This window comes from Musca domestica, unplaced genomic scaffold (genome assembly GCF_030504385.1).
Source record: "Musca domestica strain aabys unplaced genomic scaffold, Musca_domestica.polishedcontigs.V.1.1 117, whole genome shotgun sequence".
NCBI lineage: Eukaryota > Metazoa > Arthropoda > Insecta > Diptera > Muscidae > Musca > Musca domestica.
Window position 1 is genome coordinate 215,531 of NW_026712147.1, and position 23,026 is coordinate 238,556.

At 33.2% G+C, this 23,026-nt stretch overlaps 1 protein-coding gene across 1 annotated transcript in view; it reads right to left on the bottom strand.

The window, feature by feature from the left end:
* The window catches only part of LOC131807195 (uncharacterized), a 147,014-nt gene that overhangs the window by 34,801 nt on the left and 89,187 nt on the right, over window positions 1-23,026 (bottom strand). The window lies entirely within an intron of this gene.

Genomic DNA, 23,026 nt, shown 5'->3' on the forward strand with positions numbered 1-23,026 from the left:
AATTTTGAAAAATCCAAGACCCTTATGGTGGGTAATCCTTAAAATTGTGGAAAATTATTTAATCGAAATAAATTATAAAAAATTCACGTCTTCAGAAACAATACTTTTTTAAATCCACGACTCGAGGTGTACAGGCCATGAAAAAATATTTTTTTTGAAAAATACACAACTCAAGCTGTAAAGCCTTTAAAATATACACGACTCAAGCTGTGTAAGTCTTTGTTTATTTTTAATTCACAACTTAAGGTATGAAGATCATTGAAAATCATTGAAAGGTCGTTGCAAATAACAATTTTCATAAATCTACTAATTAGGCGTTCAAGACCTTGAAAAAATATTTTTAAAAAATTCGCTACTTAAAATCTTCAAAATTGCAGATAAAAATGTCCTTGAGCTTAAGGTTAGAAGGTCATTGTAAAAAATAAGTTATAACAAGCCACGACGACTGAAAAAAATAGAATCTAAAATCCTTGCCCTTATTTTTTTTTGGATTATCCACAACTCAAGGTTTGGAATCCTTAAAAGTTATAATACTTTTTTGACCATAATAAATTATAAAAAAATCACGTCTTCAGAAACTTTACTTTTTTAAATCCACGACTCGAGGTGTACAGGCCCATGAAAAAATACTCTTTTGAAAAATACACAACTCAAGCTGTAAAAGCCCTTGAAAATCAGTTCATGGAATATACACGACTCAAGCTGTATAAGTCTTTGATTATTTTTGAAGTCCTCAACTTAAAGTATGAAGATCATTGAAAATAATAAGTTTTGAAAATCCACGAGAGGCCACCTAAAGGTCCTTGCAAATAATATTTTTTAAAAATCTGCTAATTAGGGTCTTAAATTGTAAAAAAAAATTGTAAAATTGATAAAAAAGTTATTGAAAAACCCACGACTTGAGGCTAAAGGGTCATTGTAAAAAACAAGTTATAACAATCCATAACTGAAATCTAATTTAGTCTTAAATTAGGATTTTAAGGATCTAAAATCATTGCCCTTAATTTTTTTTTTTTTGAAAAAATCTACTGGTTTAAATTCTGAAAGTCTATAAATAATCTTTCATTCATTTCTGAAAGTATTTCTCTATATCAACATGAGTTTAAAACGATTTTCAAAAATTCACGAAGTCCTTAATTTTTTAAAGTACTTATAAATTTATTTTTTTAAAAAATTTACAATTTAGAGTCTTTGAAAAATGCGCTAAAAACCCGCAACATAGAAGTTCTTATCGAATATTTTATTACGAATCCACGACTCAATTTCTCAAAGTTTTCAAAATAACAAGTAAAACAGCTGTAAGTTCGGCCGGGCCGAACTTTGAATACCCTCCAAAATTTGGATCGAATTTAGGCAATTTTCAATAAAAAATTCTGTTAAAATCTTAAAAATACCAAATGTAGCCGTCATCTGAACGACGATGTGGACCTGCATGGGCAACTTTTGTCATAAGCCATTACAATATTCAAATGCGATTAATAATGAAGCTAATATCATATATATAGGGAGATATACCAAAATGTGAACCTGCACAGACAATTATCTGCCTGAGGCTGCAGTATGCATTACGAACTTCAAATACCAAATTTGAAACAATTCCGATGAATAATGTCGCTAAAAACATCAATATACCAAATATGGGGGCTATACGAAGACGTGGATCTGCACAGACAATCTCCTGTCATGGGCTGTAGTATCCATTTCGAACTTCAAATACCGAATTTGAAACAATTCCGGTGAATAGTGTCGTTAAAATCATCAAAATATCGAGTATCGTGAGGTTCCGTTGTATGGGGGCTATACCAAAATGGGGACCTGCAAATATAATATGCATTTCGATAAAATTTTATCAATCTACTTCATTTCGTTCTGAAGCTAGAGTGATTTCCACAGACGGAGAGAGAGATAAACGGACAGACGGACGGACATCCGTAAATTGACATAGAATTTTATGCTGATCAAGAATATATATACTTTGTGGGGTCTAAAATGTATATTTCGAGGCTTTACAAACGGAATGACAAACTTAATATACCCTCCATACTATGGTGGAGGGTATGAAAATCGTAGACTTATTTTCTTAAAAAATCGGAACTATTGATCTGAATATTCTTTTAAAAACTGTTTCTTTAAAAGTCTTTGAGGAACATGTCATTGAAAAACTCACACCTATAGCATGGAATATCCTTGGGAAATTTTCTCTTTAAAAGTTCTTGAAACCCTGTTTTTTAAAACCAGGGAATATAGCTCTTTAGAATATTAGGGACATGAAAGTTCTTGAAATGTATTTAGTTTGAGATGACAATTTTTTTCATTTTCAATCACTGTGAAAAAAAGAGAAAAAAGAGTAAATTTCGACAACTTCACCAAAAGATTTCCAGGGCACTTGAGCCCCTTGCAGACGTCATAGTTGTGCCCGAAATGAACAGCAAACAAAATTACGGTACATACAATTTGTCATATGTACGTGTGTGTATGGCCATGGGATGACGACGACGACAACACAACGACAGAATGCCACCAGCAACAGCTTCAACAGCCGAAAGAGTGAGCCGTAGCTGTGAAAACTTGAAGAACGAAATGAAGCACTTGAATAAAAACGTTTTGGCGCGCAATTAAAAGAGCATCAAGTGTCAGATAAAGTGGCAGTAAAGTACACTTAACAAAATGCCAAATTAGTACAAATATTGTTATCAGCTCCCACACAACTACTCGCACAGGATGGCAATTTTCCGGCAATACATTTTGGGTTTTGCTTCGTCTGGCTGCTTGCCTACCATACATCTCTGGACGGGTTGTGTTCCTTCAATAGTTTCGTTTCGTGTTATTTTTACTTTTTATTCTATTTATGGATGTTTGTTTATTTTCCGTTTTCCTTCACTCATTCTATCCTTGTATTTGCCATGCCCGCTTCGCTACGACCCAAATGAGTGCAGAACACTTGAAGCTTGTTGTTTGAAACACACAAAACACAATTAAACACAAATGACGAAACCAAGATGAGGACGGACATGACTGCGAGGACAACGACGGCGACGACGATGGCTTTGGTGACGACAGCGGCAACGAATTTGTTTTTCACAACTCATTATGGAAGATTAACGACGATGAAGAGTAAATGGCTATGGAATAACAGCAACAACATAAATTCAGCTACAGGACATTCGGTACAGCAACAAAAAGCATTCACACTTCCACAGCCGCAAAACGAATTGCAAGGAAACTGCCTCAAAAGGAAAAAAATAACAAAAAGGAAAAAAAAAAATAACAACAAGCAAATTAAGGCGGCAACAAGTTGTAAGGGAGAAACGAAAAGAAAAATAACGAATCAACTTATACGAAGAGCCGCAAAATGTCCAGACAACGTAGAGGAAAAAAATAACAATCCTTTGGTATCCTTCCACGTTAATCTCCCTCGCCCAAAAAAACACAGCCATCACATCATTGCCGATTCTCTCGTTCTCGAAAATGTGGCCTCTACTCAATGAACGGGCAACTGAAGTTAAACATACCCTGAATTAGTCATCCTCCCTCTTACCACCTGCTACACACTGCGATTGACAATTACAAATCCTTTTGATGGGCGTAAAAGGATACTCTCGAAAACTGTGAGTGGGAATAGAAAAAATGTGGGAACAGGCGTCAAACCAAGTAAACACCGCATGAAAGTGACGACTTCATTTTGGGCCGAAAAAAAATCTCTTTTTTGCATTCAATTTATCTATAAAATTACATTCGAGAACAACGTCAGAGATCCTTATTCGACTGTCACGTACGTGTTCGGATTTCAATTGATGGGAGCTTTTAGTGTCCTTGTAGGACACTAGGTATGATGTAAAGGATTTTTTTGGAGAGAGCAAAAGTTAAGTTTTTTCAGTTTTCCAACTCGGTGTCCTCTAAAAAAGCTTATAAACTAATTTTAGAATAATTTACGGCGATACTCTTATACCAACCTATAGCCATGCATGAAAAGATATTCTTAATAATAATTTATGACCACAGCTTTTAAAGACCTTGAAAATATATTCTTAGAAATAGCTTAAAATGTGTTTGGAAGGATATTCAGTCCGAAAATGTCAGATAAGGCTGGGTTTTGGGAAATGTGTACTACGAATAAACGAAAAGGACCAAAATGTACTATATTTGGTACCATTTCGTATCATGTGAACGGTTATACATTTGAAATTAAGAATGGTAATGGTAAGGTTGAGGAGTAGAGTAGGGATGTAGTTTTGGAAGTGTGTACTCATGTATACGAAAAGTTCTAAAGAGCACTAAATTTCTACAATTCGAATTTGGAGGTAATTGAAATTTTAAAAATTTTAAATTTTAAATTGACAATTCTATTAAATTTGGTTCAATTTCGATTAGGTTGGCCCGATAGACCTGGAATGCTGAAATTCCGAAATACAATTATTTTTGCATTGTCGGACTGAGGTATGTAGGTAGTATTGGAAATTCGTACTTATGTGTACTAAATGGTATTAAATTTTGTAAAATTAAAATTTTGGGAGAACCGGTAGAGTTGGAATCCTAAAAAATTGAAATCTATATGTGTATATAGTCGAAACGGCTGAAGCTAGAATCTTCCAATTAAGCATGTTTGTTAATGTTGTGGGTAGGGTGTGATAAGACAGAAATTTTGGAAATTCGGACTAGAAGTGCACTAAAAGTACTCAAATTTGTACCTTTTGGTTTTGGTACAAAAATTACTAAAAAAAATTAATTTTGAGAAGTAGTGTTGATGTAAGGAGGAATTATGTGAATAGTGGTAAAATCTAGAAATTTGGGAAATATGAGAATCAATTCTTGGAAATGGGGTTGATGTAAACAGGTTGTTTTGGAAATGTGTACTAAGTGTAAGAACTGTACAGAGTGAGGTAAAAAACTGAAACAAAGTCAAACGCCATAATTTTTACATTTTTTTTTCTAAATGTTATTGAATGAAAGCAAAAAATGTCGGCAATAGCATCAAATTTTACAAATTATGACACAAATTACGGCCTTTAAACGGCCAATAAAAATCTCACACGCTGACCAAATGTTGCTCTGCGGTATTTTGACCCATTCCCTGCGAAGCGTTTGCTTGAGGTCCAGACACAGTAGTCCAACGGATTGGTATCCGGAGATTTTGGTGGATATTGTTCGCTAGAAATGAAGCAGGAACGCCATTTTGTAACCATTCTTGGGTGGCGCGTGCTGAGTGCGATGGTGCTGTGTCCTGTTGGAATACCCAAGGTCTGCGGCCAAAATTTTTGCGTGTCCAAGGCTTTAACACACCCTCCAGAATATTTTCGCGATAATATTCGACATTTATTCTGATGCCACGCTCGATTAATACGAGCGGACCTATTTGGCAAGTAAATACGATCATTCTGGACAATGAATGTTTTCTCATTGGAGAAAACCAAATTCGGCAGTTCACCACTATCGGCCAGGCGAAGCAACTCTTTAGCTCTTTTGAGTCTATTTTCTTTCTGCTTCTGTGTTAGTTCTTGCACTTCAATGGATTTACCCCGAGCTCACTTTTGCTGAATTTAATATTGCGTTATTTTAAGCTCACGAGCTATTTTTCGGTCACTGCGACGCGGCTTTCGATCAAGTCGCTTCTCTACTTTTCGAACCATTTCTGCTGATGTTGCTGTTTTCTTCCGTCCACTTCCTTGACGTCGGGCTACGCTACCAGTATCACGGTAACGAGCAATGGTACGAGACACAAAAAAAATATTCACATTTAAATGCTGGAGTGCTCTCACGATAACCACTTATGGTTTTCCAGCCAAATATAAAGAAATCACACTATCACGCTTGAATTCCATCACGAATAACTGTTTTTCTGGAAAATTCTCACCAAAATGCTTTTGTATAATGAGCTGTCACTGGAATAATTTTAACAGCTGTCGGACGAGTGGCTCAGAAATGACAGCAGTCTGAAGTTGGTTGCAGTTTTTTCATCTCACCCCGTACTAATGAGTACTTAATTTGGTACTATTTTGTTTTGAGTGAATGAACAAAGCTGGTGGTACGTTTGTGATACATACGTGGTTTTGGAAATGTGCACTAAAAGTGCACAGAAAGTACTAAATATAACTATATTTGGCACAATTTGGTATTGGATGAGCAGATAGTGCTTGAAATATGAAATTTGGTATTTAGATATATGGAGTTGGTTTCGAAAATATGTACTAGAATGGAACGCGTCCTATATTTGTACGAAAAGTACTAAATGATACAACATTTAGTATTGTGTGTAGGATAAGAAATAAAACTGTGAAATTAAATATTTACATAACTATTGGTTTCTGCAGTTGAAATCTGGACGTGGATTTGGAAATGCGTACTATAGTTGTTCGAAAAGTACTAAAAACCAAATGTCGTATTGAGTGTATGTATACATCTGGAATTCCGGAATTTGAAATTGAGGTCTTTGGTGGTATCTGGTGGTTGTTTTTTAAACTCATACTATAATTATTCGAAAAGTACTAAATGCAGGAAAAGTATTAATTTTGGATCACTTTTAGTGTCTAGGATGGAGAAATGTAGATTGTTTTGGATATGTGTACTAATTGTTACTAAATGTATTATTATTTGAAAGGATAGAACTGAAATTCTTAAATTTGACCAATTTTGGTTTCTAGGGTTTACATGTGGAGACGTTGAAATAGTTTTAGACAAAAAAATTTATATAGATTCTCCTGAGTAAACTTCAAAATTAAAGATTTTGAAGACTTTTGGTGTAAATCGAAAACATTATCCAAAATAGAAACCTTGAAAGTCTGAAATTAGTACTATGTATGAAGTTTTAATTTAAAAATGTTTTTAAAATTTAATAAATTGTGCATTTTGAGAATTAAACAGACCTAACACGTACTGTTGAAACGAATCCAAAATTTAAAAGTGGGCTTTCGCTGACGATGTAGCGGGTACTTCCTAGTACTGTATATATTGTCACATGGTCACGGTTTTTGAGCAAAACGATGAGACCATGCAAAATTTCGGGATAGTTGAAAATATATTAACAATTTGTTGTTTTTCGTATGGATCTCACCAGTCGCTCAATCATTGCGACCTGTAGAACTCCTCTAAAATCAAGATGAAATTATGTTTTTTGTCCAACTCGCACTTTTAATAGCTAAGAATCACCTCAGTATCGGACCATAATGACGACCTGCAGGGTGATTACAATTTAAAATTAACAGATGGGCGTACCATAAAAACTTTGCATATGGTTAGCTCGACTAAGCTCGTCGAAATATGGTGATCGGTTCACAAATATTGCATGTTCTCTGCCAACCGTTTGCTTTTTACCATAAGACTCGGTCATTAAGTATTGACCCCACTTTATAAATTGCTTTCTACTCTGGACCAAAATTCATTATACAATCTATTCCAATTAACTATAATTCTCAACACCCTTCTCCGTGAAACTAGAAATAAAAGGGACTGTGGAATGAAAAAGGTCATTTGATGACCGAATATAAAGGAAATGCAGTAAAAAAAAAAAACACAGTTCCTAATAACGGTACTAAACCTAACAATTTCCATTGGCACATTCAAACGTACGTCCCCAATAGTAGTACAAAGTTTGGTGCTAAACGAACGAAATTCTTTCACAGTTGCTTAGGATTTAAATGTTTCTCGAATGTGTGTTGTGAAAATATTTGCGTTTCTATGCAAAGTGAGTAAACAACGCTACGCTGTAGAAAGGAAAAAGCCTCAAAATACACCATTCAAATTGAAATCGCCCAAAAATGCGAACAAAACTTAATATCCTCAATAACAAGTTGAAGAAATATTCCAATAAAATGTTCCGTGTTTGGGTGTGTGTGTGTAAGGAGGAGGATAGAACAGAGAAGTTTCTTTGTATTGCCATACTTAAAAAAGGATGTGCGGCATACATGTTGTGTGTGATTGTGGAAATGTTGGTGTTCGTCCGCCTTGAAAGTGGAACAATTTCATTTGCAACGAATTATTATCAATTTCCGTACAATTTGAAATCTTGGGACGAGCGGATGGACGGTCACACTTATCGGCAGTTCGACATACAACTGAGCACCATTATTATGTTAGTCCCAGTGGGAGATAAATACATTTAAAACTTTTGTGTGACACTACAAGCCCGCATACCACACACGTACATACATACCATGGTGTCGATGATGGCGACCAATAAAAAAGGGGTTCCGACTGTTGTTTCATTTCAACGAAAGAAACAAAAACAAAAAAGCACCAAACCCAAGAATGTTTGCAATTTTTAACACTCTATTTTATGGAGATACATGGAAAAATGTCTAAATCTTTACATATTACATTTCATGACATTCACTCACTTAGACACACACAAACACACACAGACACAAGTGCAAGTTTACATGTTTGAACTTATATGAATTTGACTGGAAAAACTTTGAAATACAAAGAAATAACGGGGACATTATGACCCCCCATTGCAAATATTATGTCGTCTTGTCTAATGGAACGACATTTAAGAAAAAAAAAAAAAAAAAAACAAAATAGCAACAGCAGCAACAAAGTTTTGAATACTAAATTGCAAATCCGACAAGCGTGTTTATCCAAACAAGTTAAAAGACACTTTTGATGTCCAAACATATAAAACTATTATGATTTCTTATTTTTCGAAATTGTTTTACATGAAAAGTTCTTAAAAAAGAAATTATTTTTGATGAAGATGATGAATTTGATAGAAGGTAACACACACACACATATATATGAATTTTTTTATAAATCAAACAAATATTTTTGGACTTGTTAACACTATGGGTTGAGGGAATTATGATCATTATCAAAAAAAAAAAAGTTTGTAATACCACGAAATATTGATTCTGTTATATATCAGTCTTCAGATCTCAACGAGCTGAGTCCATCTAGCTATGTGTGTTCGTCCGAACGTCTGCCCATGTAAAATTGTATTCACTCCCCAATTATGATCCATTTTCGCGAACATGAAGTTAGTCTTAGGGTCAGAATAAATGTCTATTGGTTTTGGAGATCATTGCAAAATATTTTAGGGTTAAATTTGAAATTTTGAAATTTGCAAATTTTCCTGATTTCTATACAGGTCACAATTATGGATCAACTAGCAAATGTCCGTTAAAACATTTTCCTACAATCTATACAAAATGCATTACCATTTAAACCAGTTCTTACACTAAGTACACATTTCCGAAACCATCTACTTATATCAACCCTATTTCCACGAATTGATTCTCATACAAAATTTAAAGTTTTTACCATTATTCGTTCACATTATTCGAATAGGTACAGCATCTAAATACATTTGGTACACGTGTTGTTAGAATTTCGAAAAACCCATTAGTTTGTCTATTCCACACAACAAAGACTCTCAATTCAAATTTCAAGCCCAATTACTTCCTCAATGTTTATATTATTTAGTGCTTTTCGTACTTTTAAGTACGAATTTCTAAATCCCCCGCCAACCATCAACCACACCAAAAGGTGATACAAATGTAAAATTTCAGACTTCCAACTCAATCCCTTACTAAATTTAGTACATTTTAGTTAGTATTTCCAAAACCAGCTCCAAATCTCAATCCTTAACACTAACAGTGATCCTTTTGCAAATTTTAAGAGCACTATCCATTCACGAAATACCAAATTTGGTACTATTCAGTACCTTTCGTGCACATAGGTACAAATGTCGAAAACTACGTTCATATGCCAAACAGTAACCTTTATTCCAAATTCCGGGATTCCAACTCTATTGGTTCACCCAATTGTACCAAATTTAGTTCAATTTAATTCACATAAGTACAAATTTCCAAAACTGAAGGGTAATCTTCTATCTAAATTTCAGGATGCCAGCTCTATTGGCTCACCCAAATTCAAATTATATCCAATTTAATGGCATTTGGTACACATACGTGAAAATTTCCATCAAACAATGCAATAGTAATCTCATTTCCAAATTTCAGAATTCCAGCTCTATCGAATTACCCAAATCGAAATAGTACCAAATTTAGTACTTTTCGTGCACAAATTTCGAAAATTACCTACATATACCAATCCTACCTCCGCCAGTAATGTTAATTTCCAATGTCATAAATCCAGCTCCATTCGTTCCTCCAAATTCAAATTGTACCAAATTTAGTACCGTTTCATCCATATACCAAACATAGAGTGCACTCGGCAGAGGCTACTGGGTAAGCAAATTCCGTCCGACTTGTTCTCCTTCTCTTAACGTGAACCAGCAGCAGGACCTCAATTCATTTTTCTATATTTCTATAAAATTCACATTCAATCGCGAATATTTTGATGCACTATGTCAATTTTCCGCGAATATTTTCAAATGTATTAAAACGGTACTTCCGACCTTAACGTTGATGTTGATTTCGTTGAGGTATATAGCAAGATATCGGAGATCTAGCAAGATATAAGATGGACTCTAAATTGTCAAATGTTGTTTTGAATAAATGACACTTGCCACGACATTTTACAAGGCTCCCTTCAAAATATCGGGTGTTATAACCAAATGTGGACGAAATATACTATTTTAAATTTCTGACTTAAAATGATCATGAGTCAAACATTAGTCATATATGTAGATCGATTAATACAAAAGTATGAGTGGTTCTCACAGACGGACATAAGAAAAAGGCTAACGCTTATCAAGGCATATGTTCTCTATGGGGTCTGTGAAGGACAAAGGCAGCTACAAACTTTAAATACCCTTCCATCACATATTGGACGGTACAACAATTTATTTAAAGAACGTGGTCTAAGTAGGCAAATTAATATTTTCCTGATTACTTTCGTTAAGTATTTAGATGAACAATAGAACTCATACCTTACCCCGTGTAGATGAGCTCTGAACATTGTTATTTGACTTTTAATTAAACCAAACTGTAAAATGGCAAAGTAACAACAGGCCTCTTACCCCTCACATACCTTCAACACATTGACCGTTGAATACTCTTTTGAAGGTTTCTTAATAATATAGAATCTCTTATTATTTGAATGCTCGTTGTTATTGTTGGACCACCAAGCCTATGTACACGACATACACACAATGGCTAAGGCACGTCGTCCGACTAAGATCCTCATCTCGGTGGAACCATTGTGAAAAACTGTGATTTTTCACAATTCAAGGTGAAGGTGCCAGAGAGTGGGAGTCTGGATGGATGTGGGCCTATGAATAAAATGACAATGCGAATGATGATGACGATGGAACTGTTGCTGACGACAATAGCCACATTAACAACAACAACAACTGCGTCATCTACCTTTACAACAATGCAGATGTTGAGGACAATAACAAACAATCAAATCATTTTTATTATTGGTCTGAAAACGAGTAGCGAATAAATTGCCATTATTGGAGTAAAAAAGGAGCAAAAGTTAGTGGTGGACCCATGGATTAAGCGAATCTGCAAAATTCTGACTCCATTGAGCTATACACACATACACACGAGTTGTAGTCCACTCCATTGGAGTTTTGTAAGGAGCAATAAAAAAACAGCAACTTCTTGATGGACGTCGTTTGTTATTGGTAATGATGCAAATTAAATGAAGAAATTTGTATGACTGGTTCCTCTTTCTCTGCCTTAAAAATAATGAAGAATTTTAACAAGTTCCTTGCTTCAGAACACAGGATAACAGGGGGATAAGGAAGAGGGTACGACGTTTTAAATAATAAGAAATGACTAGACTAAGAACCAAGCAAATGTCACGCGACTAAAGATGATTGCCTTTGATGAGAACACAAGGAGGTTTGCTAGCAATCATTGCACTCCGGCCGCACCACGACCGCCACCGGTCTGGAGTTCAATGCAATGGAATTGTCAACTAACATGCATTCATTCATTTGTTCGTTCAGTCTCTTTTAGGCCTCTAGGCACATCATTAAATCAAATGTCTACTACAAACATTCACCAACACAGCCGACCCGCTATGGTCTCTCTCTCTCTGCCTTTCCCCTCACTCCAGCTCTTGTTCTTGGCCGGGCTATAAACTTGTACTTAGACGGTCTTGATCACAAATAAATTTCGTATTGAATTCAAATCCACAAAAGACTTTTGTAAATGTCTTGTTTCGTGTCATGTCGAGACAAGACGAAATGAACAAAAATCAATTTGAAAAATGCGCCCAAAAATTCTTTAAATGCAAATCATTCTGTTTTTATGTACTTGGACCTTGGTTGGCTGCTCAAGATTTAAGCAATGATTTAATATGCAATGGATCACAAAATATTGTATTGTTTAAATATTTTAGACCGTAGATTGTGTGAATCACATATTTTTTATACCCTCCACCTTAAAAAGGAGGGTATATTAACTTTGTTAATCCGTTTGTAACAACCCCAAATATTCGTCGTAGACCCCATAAAGTACAGTGAGTGTCACCTTATTTGATGGAAACAATGAAAAAATAATAAAAGTCTTATATCATAAAAAGTATATAAAATATTGAAAATATAAAACCGGGTTTTTAAAGAGCAAAATGTTTGTTCTAAATAAGCATTCCACCTATTTCTTTCTTTTAGTCATTGTGCTCAGATATAGCAAAACATAAATATATAGCATTTTCAGATTAAATGAAACCTTTTGCAATTCAAATGAAACTTTTTGCAGCGGGAATGAAACCTTTTGCAGTGGAAATGAAACCTTTTGCAGTGGAAATGAAACCTTTTGCAACCGAAATGAAATCTTTGGCAACCGGAATGAAACTTTTTGCAAATCAAATGAAACTATTAAATTTATAGAAGGAAAAATAACAAAACATTTTTATTTTTAGTAGTTTTTAAATTAAATCAATTAATTATAACTAATATATTGACAAAGAGGATTTTTTATTGATTATAAATATCTACATTTATTTATATTATTTCTTAAATTTGCAATTATTGTAATAACAAATGGTTCTTTATTGATTTGATATAAAATGCTTCTATATTATTAAACTCCAAATGCTTAACGCTAAAAAGAGAAATTTAAACAAATTTTGGCCTTTATAGGTATGGCCAGGACTGAAATGTGAAATTAAGCTTTACCACAATTTTTTATAGTTACAGTCTACTATTAATCTTACCTAATAAAGGATTCCCGCTTCGCAGCTTTATTGATTATGGAGATAGAGCAGTCGAGATTTCAATGGACAGATAAGTGGAAATCATTAAATCAACTATGATCATGATTGCATATACTGTATGGGATCTACGACGAATATTTAGAGGCGTTACAAACCGAATGTCAAATTTAACATATATTCCTTCTTTCCATGGAGGAGATTATAAAAGATACCTAATTCGGGTCGTTAAAAAAATACCTTGAAAAACTTTTTTCAATCTTTTTGCATCTACACTTGTGTTTTATGGAAGCTTTAAGAAAAAATTTTATAAAAACATAAATATTAATAATCAATAAAAAATCCTCTTTAACTATATATTAGTTATAATTAGTTGATTTAATATAAAACCTACTAAAAATAAAAATGTTTTGTTATTTTTCCTTCTTAAAATCTAAAAGTTTCATTTGATTTGCAAAAAGTTTCATTTCGGTTGCAAATGGTTTCATTTCGGTTGCAAAAGGTTTCATTTCCGCTGCAAAAGGTTTCATTTCCACTGCAAAAGGTTTCATTTCCACTGCAAAAGGTTTCAATTCCACTGCAAAAGGTTTCATTTCCGCTGCAAAAAGTTTCATTTGAATTGCAAAAGGTTTCATTTAATCTGAAAATGCTATACCTGAAATATTAAACTGAGCGGCTTACTTGATGCAGACAAATTCTAACGGTAAATCTCTCGTAATTTTAAAAATTCGATCGCAGTTCTTTCTTGCCTCGCATAAGCAGGTTTATTTTAATAAATATTACATAGATTTTACTCAGATAAAGAAGTTGAAAGGTAAAGACACATTAATTTAAAGATGGCCGGCGCACAACTGTTGAAGTACGGGAATTGGTCATTTACCACTTCAAAAATGGGAAATCCCATCGTAAGATAGCTGAAATAGTTTATCTGGCTTCGTCCACAGTTCAACATATTATTGAGAGGTTGTTGCACGAGAATAGAGTACAAAACAAGGGCAGGAAAGCATCAAGTAAAATATTATCAGCAAGCGATGAACGGTGGGTTCTAAGAAAAATCCAAGAAAACCCACGGTTATCTGCCTAAAAATTGGCAAGCGAGGTAGAGTATTCTATTGGAAAAAGATATAGTGTCTCAACAATTTGACGACTCTTGCGTGCGCATGACTTCCATGGTCGAGTTCCTACTAAAAATACATACATCAACAAAAAAATCAGAGAAGTCGGCTTAAACTTTGCAATAACCACAAATCAAAGGATTTGTAGTTTTAGAAAACCGTCATTTTTTGCGATGAGTCCGAATTAAAATATATTTGGTTCGGATGGTATGTAGGTCTTTAGTGTGGCGAAAGCCCAATACTCAGCTCCAATAATAGAATTTACGTGCAACAGTAAAACACGATGGTGGAAGAGTGATGGTATGGGCTTGTATGGCAGCAGCCGGTATTGGAAACTTGGTGTTTTTAGAAGGAAATATGGACAAAACAATGTTTCTTAATGTCCTTAAAGAACATTTGCTACAGAGTGCCGAAAAACTGGGCCTAAGATGCAATTTCCGTCTTTGCCAAAACACAAATCTGCATTGGTGCAGAATTGGCTCATATGGAATTGTCCCCATGTAATGGAACCGATGGCGCAGACTTAAATGTAATAGAAAATTTATGGGCATTTTTGGAGACAAACATTAGAGAAAATAAATTTTCTTCCAAGATGGGTTATAAAAAAGCGTTAATAGAGGAATGTAATAAAATAACGCCAGCAACAACACTAAAACTTGTTGAGTTCATGCCAAAAGATAAAGTACAAATTCTAAAATTATTTACTTATTTTATATATATATATATATATATATATATATATATATATATATATATATATATATATATATATATATATCTATATCTATAAAAGAGGAAAATGTTTGTACGTTTGTTTGTTTGTTTGTTTGTAATTTATGGACTCGAAAACTGCTGAATAGATTTTTCTGAAAATTTCCATATATACTGCAACATCGCCTGAAAGTAACATAGGCTATATACATTTTTGAATTTCCACTTGGAACTGGAGATATAGCATCAGAATCGGAGGTACCTCCCAAAAATTTAGATTTTATATGCACATATCTATTAATCGGTTAAAGATACAGTCTCCAAATTTGGAATGTGTAACGGAATTTGGAACAAAAATAAGTTTGCTAAATTATATTGTAATCGGTTCAGATTTGGATATAGCTCCCATATATATTTTCGACCGATTTCGTTCATTTGATGCCTCAAACACAATATGAATGTTCGATTCCAATGAAATTTGGAATATGTGACGGGATTTGATCCGAAAATAAATTTGTCAAATTATATTGAAATCGGTTCAGATTTGGATATAGCTCCCATATATATTTTCGGCCGATTTCAAGCATTTGATGCACCAAACACGCTATGTATCCCCAATTTCAATGAAATTTGAAACGTGTGATAGATTTTATCTAAAAAAATTTATTTCCCAAATTATATTGAAATCGGTTCAGATTTGGATATAGCTCCCATATACATTTTCGGCCGATTTCATGTATTTGGTGGACCAAACAAGATATGTATGTCCAAATTTAATGGAATTTAAAATAAGTAACGGAATCGGGAGCAAAAATGAATGAAATCGGTTCAGATTTGGATATAGCTCCCATATATATTTTCGACCGATTTCATGTATTTGATGCACCAAACACGCTATGTATCTCTAATTTCAATGAAATTTGAAATGTGTAGCGGAAATTAAAACAAATATACATTTGTCAAATTATATTAAAATCGGTTCAGGTTTGGATATAGCTCTCATATATATTTTCGACCGATTTATGCACCATACACGATATGTATGTTCGATTCCAAAGAAATTTGTAATATGTAACGGGATTTTGATTAGAAAATAAATTAGTCAAATTATATTAAAATCGGTTCAGATTTGGATATAGCTCCCATATATATTATCCGCCGATTTCACATATTTGATGCACATTTGACAAATTATATTCAAATACGCTCAGATGTGATTATAGCTCCATATATATACTCAGCCGATTTCACATATTTGATGCACCCAAAGCGAGAGAGACAAAATCTGGCACCAGCAAAAATTGCCAAATTATATTGAAATCAGTTGAGGTTTGGATATAGCTAACATATATATTTCGGCCGATTTCATACATATTATGCACCAAACACGATATATATGACCGATTCCAATGAAATTCAGAATGTGTAGCGGAATTTGGTTACAATAATAAATGTGACAAATTAATTGGAAATTAGTTAAGATTTGGATATAGCTCCCATATATATATTCTCGGCCGATTTCACATATTTGACTCACCAATTTCAATTAAATATGAAAGGTGTGGCGGAGTTTGGTGTAAAAGTAATTTTTTTTAAATTATATTTAAATCGGATCAGATTGGGATATGATTTTAATAAGAACCATTGACCCACAACGCCTTAGGCTAACACTAAAAAACAACACAACAATTTATTTGATATACGCTTATTACGGCGAAGTATGTTGCTATCTCGAATTCACTAATTGCAATAGAAATGCCACTCTACTTAAAAAATTGCAGTTTCCTGCACGCTTGGTATTTGCTATGAAATAAATAAATCCAAAGGACAAACCCTTCGTGTATGTATGTCATGTTACTGCTTTTCTAATGGTTTTGGTTATTTACGCATTAAATTAGTGCAATATTTTTTTAATTTTTAAATTTGTTTTTCTTTATCCAACATATATTCGTAAATAAAATTTTGAATGTATATAAAATCAAAAGGGGTAGCGAAGCGCACCGGGTTCAGCTAGTATATATATATATATATATATATATATATATATATATATATATATATATATATATATATATATATATATTCATGATCAGCAACAAAATCTAAGTAGATTTAACTATGTCCGTCTGTCAGGCTATTGAAATCAGGATACAGCCCACATTATTTGATGTAGAGCTTCAAAATTTGGCAGAACAATTTGTATTGTGTCTTGGATGGTTGGTATTGAAAATGAGATATATCGGTCCACGTTTTGGTTTTGGTATTTTGATGACTTTCGCCAGATTTTTCCATGGATTTGTCTGTTTCGGTGGCGAAACATTGTATGTATAGGTCCACGATTTTGTATAGTATTTTTTGTATGTTTTTTTTTACAAATTTTCCACTTATTTGTCTAAAAATTGATATTTGTAGGTCATAATGGTTTCTAGCTCCGGTGGCGAAACATCAAAGCGGATCTCGTTTAAATTCAGATACTTTTATATAAAATATTTTCTTTACCCAATGGATTGTATTAAAAGTTCGGGCCGGCTGCACTTAATATTTTTTACTTGTTGAAATTTTTAGACGTCTTCCAAATATACTTTATAGACCAGGGACTAAATTCTTGTTCTACATATTTATACAATGTTGAAGCTTGGCTCATATGTAGCTGTTGAGAGTTAGGTGGGAGAAAATGCGGAGTGTTTAAAAACTTGTTTTAAAACATTTTATAGATTTAAAACGTGTTCTCTAACAACCCTTATTTTAGAGACTTTTTGGGAATTATGTGAGAAACTGTATTTTTGTTTCTATATTCTGTACTTTTAGAATTAGAATTTAAATTTTCATGTTAATTACCATTGTTGAGAGGCATCGGTTAATGTTATATATTTGGGAACCTCTATTTAAAAGGTAGCTAATATTTTACTGTGAGAGCCCTCATCGTGACAATGCAAAATTTGTCTGCGGTGCCTGCGGAAATTTCTACCAAAAATTACTAAATTCTAATAAATATTAAGTTTTAATTACCGAATTGTACCAAATATGTGTTCCTAGAGCCAAATTTGTATAGTATAGCATTCTAGCACTATGGGTGGAAACATGAAAAAAGACGGAGTTTTTGAAATTTATTACCAAAACTCACTAAATTTTGTAAAAAATCAACCCTTGTAAGTACTAAAATTGTACCAAAAGTACTAAATGCGAAGTAGTTGAGCGATACCTCTAATGTTTTAGAATAATCGTGAAGGGGCAAAATGTTAGGCAATTCGTTCTCAATGTATATAAAGTGCATAAAACGGTACGGCAATCGTTATCAGCTACGAAAAAGGCAATCACGTGTCTGTTTTTATATGACGAAGTGATTGCAAAAGAAAAATACCATTCCAAATAAGTTTTTCATATTTTATTTTTTTTTCTTTTGAGGTAAACTCGATTTTTTTAAAAACACTTTGGAATGGTGTTTTGCTTTGGAATTCGTTAAAATAAGAGGCTCTAAAAAGCTTTCGAAAATGAGTAAAAACTAAAATTATATATATTTTTTAAATTTTAACATTTTTTTTTTTTTTTTTAATAAAATGTCGTACTTGTTTATCTTGGTACAGGATTTGATTGATCATACGACGTCCTCCTGTTAACGGTTCCAATGTCAATAATTTAAATTTTTATAAAAAAAAACCTAAAAATTGATATGCATAATATTGCATAAATCATTTGCTACACCCTCCACCTTGGAAAGTACGATTTCAAAATACAATTTGTCATTCAGTTTGTAACACCCATGGTACAATTAGGAGGTAGAACAGCTTCGTAAAACTACAGAAATACAGCCCTGAGGCTATGCCCGCTTCCTGTCAAATTTGCATGCAAACAAGTTGTTTTCATTTATTTAATATTTTCTTAATTTTTAAAATCAGTTAGACAGCGCGAAAATTGAATTAAATGCCAGGATTTTCTTTCAAAAATATGATCTAAATAGTTCGATTTTTCAATTACATGTCAAAACTGGCGAATAGCTTCAATGTGTGTCGGGCAATGTACGCGTCTTCCAATCATTGATTTGGAAAATATTTTCTGTTTATTTTTCGAAACAATAAATACATACACAAAATTGGCCGAAGTCGGCCACACTTAGAAAAAAATTGTAATCAGCTGGTAGCTCTACCTTACCTTTTTATTGTACCATGGTAGCACCCATGGTTAAATTAAAAAGGTAACGTCATTTCAAATAAGCATTACCATCCTTGTATTTTCTGTAATTTAGTTTGTCAAATTTCTCTCCATGGACGCATCAGCAATTTTTTTACAATGGAAATATTAGAAATGCTTGCTGTCATTAAGTATTTACAAAAATTGTCATTGATTTTATGGAGAGCCACCAGGACCTAGCGAGGGGCTATGTCAAAGGCGAAATAAATCCAAAGGACAAACCCTTCGTGTATGTATGTCATGTTACTGCTTTTCTAATGGTTTTGGTTATTTACGCATTAAATTAGTGCAATATTTTTTTAATTTTTAAATTTGTTTTTCTTTATCCAACATATATTCGTAAATAAAATTTTGAATGTATATAAAATCAAAAGGGGTAGCGAAGCGCACCGGGTTCAGCTAGTATATATATATATATATATATATATATATATATATATATATATATATATATATATATATATATATTCATGATCAGCAACAAAATCTAAGTAGATTTAACTATGTCCGTCTGTCAGGCTATTGAAATCAGGATACAGCCCACATTATTTGATGTAGAGCTTCAAAATTTGGCAGAACAATTTGTATTGTGTCTTGGATGGTTGGTATTGAAAATGAGATATATCGGTCCACGTTTTGGTTTTGGTATTTTGATGACTTTCGCCAGATTTTTCCATGGATTTGTCTGTTTCGGTGGCGAAACATTGTATGTATAGGTCCACGATTTTGTATAGTATTTTTTGTATGTTTTTTTTTACAAATTTTCCACTTATTTGTCTAAAAATTGATATTTGTAGGTCATAATGGTTTCTAGCTCCGGTGGCGAAACATCAAAGCGGATCTCGTTTAAATTCAGATACTTTTATATAAAAATATTTTCTTTACCCAATGGATTGTATTAAAAGTTCGGGCCGGCTGCACTTAATATTTTTACTTGTTGAAATTTTTAGACGTCTTCCAAATATACTTTATAGACCAGGGACTAAATTCTTGTTCTACATATTTATACAATGTTGAAGCTTGGCTCATATGTAGCTGTTGAGAGTTAGGTGGGAGAAAATGCGGAGTGTTTAAAAACTTGTTTTAAAACATTTTATAGATTTAAAACGTGTTCTCTAACAACCCTTATTTTAGAGACTTTTTGGGAATTATGTGAGAAACTGTATTTTTGTTTCTATATTCTGTACTTTTAGAATTAGAATTTAAATTTTCATGTTAATTACCATTGTTGAGAGGCATCGGTTAATGTTATATATTTGGGAACCTCTATTTAAAAGGTAGCTAATATTTTACTGTGAGAGCCCTCATCGTGACAATGCAAAATTTGTCTGCGGTGCCTGCGGAAATTTCTACCAAAAATTACTAAATTCTAATAAATATTAAGTTTTAATTACCGAATTGTACCAAATATGTGTTCCTAGAGCCAAATTTGTATAGTATAGCATTCTAGCACTATGGGTGGAAACATGAAAAAAGACGGAGTTTTTGAAATTTATTACCAAAACTCACTAAATTTTGTAAAAAATCAACCCTTGTAAGTACTAAAATTGTACCAAAAGTACTAAATGCGAAGTAGTTGAGCGATACCTCTAATGTTTTAGAATAATCGTGAAGGGGCAAAATGTTAGGCAATTCGTTCTCAATGTATATAAAGTGCATAAAACGGTACGGCAATCGTTATCAGCTACGAAAAAGGCAATCACGTGTCTGTTTTTATATGACGAAGTGATTGCAAAAGAAAAATACCATTCCAAATAAGTTTTTCATATTTTTATTTTTTTTTCTTTTGAGGTAAACTCGATTTTTTTAAAAACACTTTGGAATGGTGTTTTGCTTTGGAATTCGTTAAAATAAGAGGCTCTAAAAAGCTTTCGAAAATGAGTAAAAACTAAAATTATATATATTTTTTAAATTTTAACATTTTTTTTTTTTTTTTTAATAAAATGTCGTACTTGTTTATCTTGGTACAGGATTTGATTGATCATACGACGTCCTCCTGTTAACGGTTCCAATGTCAATAATTTAAATTTTTATAAAAAAAACCTAAAAATTGATATGCATAATATTGCATAAATCATTTGCTACACCCTCCACCTTGGAAAGTACGATTTCAAAATACAATTTGTCATTCAGTTTGTAACACCCATGGTACAATTAGGAGGTAGAACAGCTTCGTAAAACTACAGAAATACAGCCCTGAGGCTATGCCCGCTTCCTGTCAAATTTGCATGCAAACAAGTTGTTTTCATTTATTTAATATTTTCTTAATTTTTAAAATCAGTTAGACAGCGCGAAAATTGAATTAAATGCCAGGATTTTCTTTCAAAAATATGATCTAAATAGTTCGATTTTTCAATTACATGTCAAAACTGGCGAATAGCTTCAATGTGTGTCGGGCAATGTACGCGTCTTCCAATCATTGATTTGGAAAATATTTTCTGTTTATTTTTCGAAACAATAAATACATACACAAAATTGGCCGAAGTCGGCCACACTTAGAAAAAAATTGTAATCAGCTGGTAGCTCTACCTTACCTTTTTATTGTACCATGGTAGCACCCATGGTTAAATTAAAAAGGTAACGTCATTTCAAATAAGCATTACCATCCTTGTATTTTCTGTAATTTAGTTTGTCAAATTTCTCTCCATGGACGCATCAGCAATTTTTTTACAATGGAAATATTAGAAATGCTTGCTGTCATTAAGTATTTACAAAAATTGTCATTGATTTTATGGAGAGCCACCAGGACCTAGCGAGGGGCTATGTCAAAGGCGATCGAGTGGTTGCCGAAACAAGTTGGTCACAGCTTACCAAAAAACAAACTTCATCGGGACCACCCACCAAAGATTGCAATGGGTGGAAAAAGACATGGTCAGACTGGACAGTATTGTGACAATAAAAACCAGTAAAGAAAGTCTTAAAGTCGGGCGGGCCGATTTTATGATACACCACTTTGCTAATTTAGTAGAGCTCCACATAACAATTAAAAGTTTTTATGGGAGAATTCAATCATACACGCTATGATTATAATTATAATTTAAAGTTCAAAGGACTATATATTCCGAAGCATTTGTATCTTTTAAATTCGGATTTGTATTGCCTATTTGGTGCAAACTTATTTTGAAATCAGATAAAGATATATATGGGAGCTATATCCAAATCTGAACCGATCTCGATAAAATATGGCAAAGATATTTCTGAACTGTATTTGATATGTTTCCCTGAATATCGTTGTGCATATTACGGCTGTTGGTTACAAATATAACAAATCGGATGAACAATATATAATGGAGCTATAGCTATATAACTTTAACAAATTAGGCATCCTAGCTTCTAGACTAAATTCGGTCGTATGTGCCAAATTCCATCCCATTTGGAAAAATATTAGACGTTTGGTGCACAATAAAAAGTAAATCGGACGAAGTTATATATGGGAGCTATATCCAAATCTGAACCGATCTCGATAAAATTTAGCAAATGTATTTCTGAGCTGTATTTGCTATATTTCCCCAAATATTGTTGTTACAGAGTGCATATTACGGCTGCGGAGGACACAAATAACAAATATGATGAACATATGGGAGCTATAGCTATATGTGAACCGATTTGGCATACTTATCAATCAAATTTGGCATACTTATTTTCAGGTCTTATTTGGTTGCATGTGCGAAATTCCATACTATTCGGGCTGATATAACACGTTTGGTGCACAATAAAAAGCAAATCGGAAGAAGACATATATGGGAGCTATATCTAAATTTTGACCGATTATCTCCAATTTCAATAGGGTTCGTCCTTGGGCCAAACAAATGATCTGTGCAATATTTCATGTGGATAGGGCAATAAATGCGAACTGTACTTAGTTTAAAACAAGTAAAAAAACATTAAGTTCGGCCGGGCCAAACTTTTAATACCCTCCACCTTAGGGTAAAGGAAACATTAGAAGAAAT